Source organism: Protopterus annectens, chromosome 14.part0, assembly GCF_019279795.1.
Source record: "Protopterus annectens isolate FY-2018-M chromosome 14.part0, PAN1.0, whole genome shotgun sequence".
In the NCBI taxonomy this organism is placed as follows: domain Eukaryota; kingdom Metazoa; phylum Chordata; order Ceratodontiformes; family Protopteridae; genus Protopterus; species Protopterus annectens.
The window spans coordinates 1,008,600,498-1,008,608,237 of record NC_056748.1 but is presented as its reverse complement, the minus strand read 5'-3'; the positions used below and the strand labels follow the sequence as shown (position 1 = coordinate 1,008,608,237).

The following is a 7,740-nucleotide window of genomic DNA, read 5'->3' as shown; positions in this document are numbered from 1 at the left end:
TAGTCAAAAACTAAGACTTCGTAATTCACAGTTGTACAGTATAACATTTTATGAGGTGCTCCCATGTATTTTGCGGCTGTTATGCTAAAGTCAATCTAAGATATTCCAGACAAATTGAGCTAGTTAGATGTAATGTTACATGTAATGTAAAGTTTAGACAACGTGAGGATAATGACAATCATTAAATAGTCTGGCTGCGATATACAAAACTTAAGTTCCCATCATAAGTCAGACTATAAGATTCCTATACGTTTTAGTTTGGTTTGGAGCCATAGAGAGTTCTATATAGCTTTTTTTGGAATCCACTACCATGAGATTTACAATTGCTTTTAATGTCATTTGTTGCCATCTAATGGTTAGTGTTGGTATCTATCAGTGCCTCACAATGTTTTTACTTTTTTTCAAAAGCCAGGTACAACAGTCCCATTAGCAGTGCTAATCTACTTTTACTCTCCCTGAAAAATACTCTGCAAAGTTTTGAAGTGGAAATTTGGCTGAAAACATTTTAAAAAGTATGTATGAAGCTAATACTGCAACATCCTGAAGAGAAGCTTGTGCAGCAGAAAATAAGAACTTGTCAAGATCTTTTATTTTATTTTATTTATTGTTTGTTTACTGGGGGAAAAAAAAGCCTTTTCAGCAGAGGCCCGGGGAGAAGAGTTTCAGAGTTAGACAGGAATGATATGTAGAGGTAGTTAACAACAGAACGAAAACATTATACATTTTCTTACATTACACAGAAAATACGTATATAGCTTGTTAAATGTTTTTTACATATACAGACATTTACATCTGTTTTACTGTACCAGCCAAATACAGGAACTGAGTGTCAATCATTTCTGTTTAATATGTTTGAGATTGAAAGTAGAAAATGAATACGCTAGCATGTGGGAAGTGTCATAAAATGATTTCAGAGTAAGCAGTTGGTTTATAGGAGGGGTAGGGTAGATGGAAGGAAAACATGATGGATATAAATAACTGACATTATGGTAAGGAATGTAGAAATTTTTAGTAGCTAGAAGGAACTTAGCTAAAAGATACAGGAATGAGAACATTATAGTGGTGGTCAGCCAGGTGTGATTGATGGAGTTGTAAGTGGGCATCAGCAGGACCACATCTAATGAAAGTATTATTGTAATTGGAGTTGAAATGTTCGGGACTGGAACTTACCAAAATAGACAGTGGATGTGAGTTTCAGAGTTAAGCAAAGGCATGAGAGTAGAGAGCTTTACCATATGAATGAGAACATGTCATTTCAGTGGATAAGGCATGATCTGTGGATCTGGGGTTTCTGGATGGAAGACACCAGGATAAAAGAGCTTTGAGGGTAGGGCAAGTGTCTTGGTAGTAGACAGTTTTGTGGGCATGTTTCAGTTGAGTTGAGGTGAAGTAGTTTGAAAATTCAAGCCAGTTGAGTTGTTTAAGTGGGAGGCAATGATGTCTGTGTCTGTTTCTGTGTGTGCTGGTGAGCTGGTAGCAAATTTAGCAATTTTATTTAAAGTTTGCTACCGTTTAGTGAATTAGGATTTATTTAGATTAGTTAGTCTGAAAGATGTGTCTTGAGGGCAGGAAGCAGGAGGAATGAGGCGATGAGCTGTCCTCTATATAGCATCCCTAGTTTCTGTTAAGTCTTTTTGGTGACTTCCTTCATATGTATATTGAATTTTAACTGATCATCAATTGTAAGTCCCAGAAGTTTGGTATGGAAGACTACAATGATTGTTGCACCATTTGATGAAATGATGGGGAAACTGATTTTGGTACTAGTGGGGTTATTTTGGTTGAAAAGCGTAATTTTTGTTTTCTTTGCATTAAAGATGAGCTTAGAGTCTCTTAAACCAGTTTTCCATGGATGTGAATACAGTGTGAGTAACGTTTTGTAGTTCAGGGATTGATTTTGTTTTGCAGATTATTGTTGAATCATCTGCATATTGGATGATGAGGGCATTGGCAGAGTGTTGGGCAAGATTATTAATAAAGATATTAAATAACAGTTGACTGAGTACAGAACCCAATGGTACGCCTACTGATATAGGGAGAAGGGGTGGATATAACTTGTTTCCATTTGATATCTATTGCTAAGTTATGGAGCAAACTAGAATAATGTGTTATCGGAGAGACCTAGTTTAGAGTTTAGCTAGCACTGTCAAATCAGTGATGATGTGATAAAGTGCTCTTGACAAATCAAGAAAAGTAGCAGATATTTGGCTGTTATTATTTATGTGGAGGTGGATTGTATTTAGGAAAGATAAAACAGCAGAATTTGCCCTATGTGATGGTCTAAAATCATGCTGTGATGAGGAGATGAGGTTCTTGGATAGAAGAGCATTGCAGTAACTGTGAGTGAATGGACTTTTCAAGGATTTTAGATGAAGGAGATAGAATATGTATAGGTCTAAAATTGTTAAGCGTGTTCGAGTTTCCTCCTTTGTAGAGTGGAATAATATAGGATAATTTCCAGATGTTAGGTACGTATGATTCTGAGATGGATCTGTTAATAGGAATGGATACTAGGTAGGAAATTGATTTTGCTGCAAGTTTTAGGTATTCTGTGGGTAAGTTGTCTGGTGCAAGTGTTGTTGGTTGCAGTTTGGCGAGATATGATTGAACTCCTTGGGTGGGGATAGGTTGAATGAAGAAAAGGTTTGGATTATTGGTTGAAGGTGTAGAATAAGGAGGATTAGCAGTAAGAGTGCTTGCAAGAGAGATAATACCACATTAGTGAAGTTGGAATTGAAAGCATATTCGACTCTGTAGTCAGAGTCACTGGGATTTGGGCAGGGCTGGTTACGGTTTCCTGGACTGAGCAGTTTAAATAATCATGATCAAAGTTTATGAGGGGAATTGGAGTGAAGGTTTTGTTGATTAGTGAGGTAAGACTTTTATATCATGAACGACTTGGGTTTTGGTCATATTTCTTAGTGTATAATAAGCTTGAAAGACAGAAAGAGTGCTGGTATTGTTCCAGATATACCATGCTTTATATCTTTGTCTCATAAGATGTTTTACTGAATAAATAGCCAGGGGGACAGCTTTACATTTAGTGCATTTTTTCCTGATTGTGACGAGAGTGTTAAGGATAGACAGAAAAGTTTGGTTAAAGTATTGAAAAGCTTTGTCTGGGGAAGTGTTCTTAGCATAAGTCAATTATACTGAGTCGAAGTTTCATTAAAAAATGTCCTCATTAAATTTAGTGAGATGCCTTGCATATTTGAATGTGCTATTTTAGGGATGGTGCAATAGGTGTGAATGGCAAATGTGTGGTGTTGATCACTTAAACTGAGTGAGCTATATGTTTGGATCGGTCACTTGAGGTCCGGTCTATGATGGTTTTTGTTTCAGAGAATTTATTGAATCTGATTGAGGCTGTTATTATTTGTGTAAATGAATGCAAGTGACAAAAGTTGTTGGACTTTATAAGGTGAGAGGAATTTTTGGTGGGAAAGCAGGATGCCCAATTAATGTTGGTGTCATCTAGAATTAGTGGTCATGGGTTATAATGACTGTAGCCCAGGATAGTACATCTTCCATAATGGGAATATTATTTGTTTTATAAAGTGGGATATAGAGTGCAATGATACAGATGTGTTTATTGCTGCTGACTAGTAGAATGGATATGAGGAGTTCTGCTTTAGAAAATGTTGGTATCTGTTGTTAACATCATTGCGTTAGTGTATAGATCTTTACAAGATGTATTCAATGGAGGTTTGATTACTGAAGAAACCTATGAATATCTTGTTGTCTTGAATCCACTTATTCCTATAATTCAGGGGTTACCTAAAGTGCACAAAAATCCAACTGACCCACCAATGAGACCCATTGTAGCGGGTGGAGGTTGGGTAACTGAACCCCTTTCTGTTTACATTGAAAAATATTTAAGACCAGTGATTGACTCTAATCAATTTATACTCAGAGACTCTAAGCAATTCTTAATTAACCTCTATGATCATGTTAAGGGCCTACATGACTTAGAAGGTATTCTATTTGTAACTCTAGATGTACAATCTTTATTTACAGTGATACCAAATGAACTTGGTATTCAATTTGTGCAAGATTACTTACAACAACATAGTGAGTTGTCTTTAGTTCAAATAGATCTAATAACACTTTTTCTAGAATTAGTGTTAGAGAACAATATTTTCATATTCAATAATGATTTTTTCTCCCAGTGTGATGGGGTTGCCATGGGAACCCCTTGTGCAAACAGCTACGCCAATATGTTTTTGGCACACTGGGAGAACACTGTATTATTCCATACTGAGGAGTTTAAGGCTAAAGTTTTGTTTTACCGACATTTTGTCGATGACCTCTTCCTTTTGTGGAGAGGTAATGTGGAAGAGTTATTTGCTTTCCATCATATTATGAATTCACTTACGAGTTGCTTGAAATTTACCTTGAATTGGTCTGCTACACGTATAGAATTTCTAGACCTTTATATTGAAAAATTACCGAATGGCCTCATTAACACAGGTGTCTTCCGAAAATGTTGTTATAGGAATTCCCTGTTATTCAGGACTAGTATGCATCCAGAATATATATTTAGGAACCTTATTAGAGGCCAAGGCGTTAGGACCTCAAGGTTAAATCCTTTAGATGATTGTTTTCAAGATGAACTTGGAGAGTTGGAAAATAAATTATTGGCTAGAGGGTATAATAAGGAAGAAGTTGCCGAGTCCCTAAGTGACATTAATATATTGAGACAGGGCATAGCAGCACCATATTTTGGCCCTCTGAATTATGTAGTTAATCCATGCAAATACACTGAAAATACCTTTCTTAATGTACCTTTATTCTATACTTCAGATAATAAAGAACTAAGAATAATTTTTAGTAAAAACTGGTCCATTTTTCAGGTAAATGAAGATATAAAAGGAATTGTAGGAGAACATCCAAGATTTTTGTATAGGAATAGAAAAAACTTGAAAAGGCTATTATGTTATCAGAATTCCCTAATGACTTCCATCAGTCAAGACCATACAACTCCCTGTGGTGATTGTAATTTTTGTGCTTATATTGAGACACAAGATACATTTTGTCATCCGGATACACACAGAGAATTTATATTCCATGCTAAGGCCACATGTAGAACTTCAAATGTGGTCTATTTGGCAGAGTGCCAGTTATGTCATTGTTTCTATGTTGGGAAGACAAATAGACCCTTTAAGGATAGGATTCAAGAACATCTCTATAGCATCAGGAGACGTTCTGATAATAATGCACTTGCGAAACATGTCAGTAGGTTTGATGATAACCATCATTTTTTATTTAGGGCCATTGAGGTTATTACACCCAGTATTCGAAAAGGTGACATTAGAAACCATACTGAGTTTAGAGAGAACAAATGGATTATAGCTCTTAGGGCAGATAGGGGCAGTGGTTTAAATGAGAAGGCTTCTATCAAACCTCTCTTAAAAAAACGAAGAATACGGAAGTGAGGTGTTTATGTGAGTGTTCATGCTTATATACATGTGTGTATATATATATAGTTATCATTACTTATGTAGATGTACATGTATTGTTCAGTGTATGCATATCTTCATACCCTCATATTCCTTATTATTGCCATTGTCTTCAGATTTTGCATATTTAGGGTAGTACCATTTTATTTTGTATTTATTTAGATATCTATAGAAATGCCCTTTATGGTAATAGCTATAAGAGCTTTTTATGTCCTTTTAGTGTTATTTCTTTAAGAAAGCATTTTAGTTTATTGATTTATTCTGCCAGTTAACAATTGTTTGGATTTTGATTGGACCATGAGATTTTGAATTGTTTAAAAAGAACTCAGTTTTATGGTGCTGTTAAATGGTCTGATGAAGCTGATTTAGTGAAAGCGCTTACTGTGTGCACTTTTATCGAATAAAGTATATGTTTTTATTTTATCTGGGATATCTTGGTTGCTTCATTGAATTGTGTTGGCGTTCTTATAGTGTAACATTAAATTTATTGGAGAAAAGGATTGCGATGCCACCTGCACTTTTGGAGAGATGGTCTAGCCAGTGAATATTATAGCCAGGTGGAGTAATGTCTTTATCAGAGATAGAAGGTTTTAACCATATTTCAACTAAAATAAGCATGTCAGGGATATTTTGGTGCAACCATGTGTGCAGGGGAATGAATTTGTTAGACTCTACATATTGATGTTGACGATTTTGAGGTTATTTTTTGTGTTTGAATGAAATAGTTCAGTGACTGGGAGGGATAGGGGATGAATTAGTATTGTTGGTTGTTTTTATTTTGGGTCTAATGATTGACTGAATGTCTCGACTTTGAAGTAGAGGAGTATGAATTAGTAGAAAAGTTCGATAAGGAAGAAGGAGTATTTTCTTGATAATGTAGTGTGCTTGTAGGTGGTGTGTGGCTGTGAAGTGGGAATGTTTGGTTGAAAACATATGAAGGAGGTTAGTATTGTAGAGAGTAGATGAGATGCATGAAAAGTGTGGGAGGTGAGAGTAAAGTCTAGTAGGATTAGTGGTACCCAGGTAACCAGAGTTAAAGGTGTGGCTGAAGTGTAGGAAGTTACATGGAATAAGCATAGTAAGTTAACGATGAAGGCTATGAGGTGAGACATAGCTTCTGTTAGATTAAAAAATGTATATGAGATTGTGTTAGAGTTGTAGGTAATAATAGTTGTTTTTAGTTTGTGCCTTACAGTGATGAGCTGTTATAACTGTAAATAAAGATGTTTCTTTAGTTGAGATGGTTATATGTCTAGAATATTTTATTGTTGAAAGGTATTTTTGTGCTAAGGGAGTGCAGTATTAGTAGGGAGTGTACACTCGAGAGGAGGAATACCCCATTCAAGACGTTGGGTTCTTCAGGGCAAAGCTCTTCCATTGTAGTTCATTTGGGTTGACCTCTGTGATTTCTACAAATGCAGGAAACTCAAATGCATAATTTATGGCAGTGGTAGATCATGTCTATATTCACAAGATAATAAAAAAATCTTAAAAAATATAATGAGACAGCATTGACACCGAGTAAGCTTACACTGGCACAACTAACATCTGAAATGCTGACACTGTCACCACTAAGAGTGGTTGGACTGATGCCAGGTAGATCAATGATGACAGTGCAGATGTTTGTATTACTGGCATTAGCAATATCAGCATTTCTGAAATGGAAAAGAACTGACATCAGTGGTGTGGACATTCACTCCAACACTGGTGGCGCCAATGTCAATGATATGAGTACCAATGAAAAAAAGAAGCCTAGACACTAAGGACTGGCACCCAAAGCCTAAGACACAATGCATAATATGTCTCTTATCTGGGAGGTGTGTTGCCTTCACAGCTGCTTAGAGGTCATTATCAAGGGCAGTACTGAGCATCTCTGCACAACAGAGTGTACCACTCAACTGCCAACACTGAATATCTGGACAAAGGCTCTTGAAAAGTGGGTACATCTGCCCCCAAATCTGAACACCTTCCGAGTATAAAGTTTGTGTACAAAGTAGCTCAACTCCTACCACTTGTAGGAGGATTGTGGGAAACTACCTCTCAGAAAAACAATGAGTGATAAAATGATGTAAAGTATAAACAAATTTATATTGAGAGATTGTGTTTCTGCAAAAAAAACAAAAACATCATCACATAATGCAGAAATGCAAACATATATTCATTTGATGGAAGTTTCAAGGAGGCCTAGTGAAAAGTTATAATTTCCATGAGGTGGCACTGCCTAACAATTCCAGAATGCACGGATACCGTCATAAGAATTATGAAAGTGACCACTAAATCG

At 36.1% G+C, this 7,740-nt stretch overlaps 1 pseudogene; it reads left to right on the top strand.

The window, feature by feature from the left end:
• The first annotated feature begins 6,775 nt into the window (after positions 1–6,775).
• LOC122789496 lies at positions 6,776–6,926 on the top strand (annotated as a pseudogene).
• The last annotated feature ends 814 nt before the right edge of the window (positions 6,927–7,740 follow it).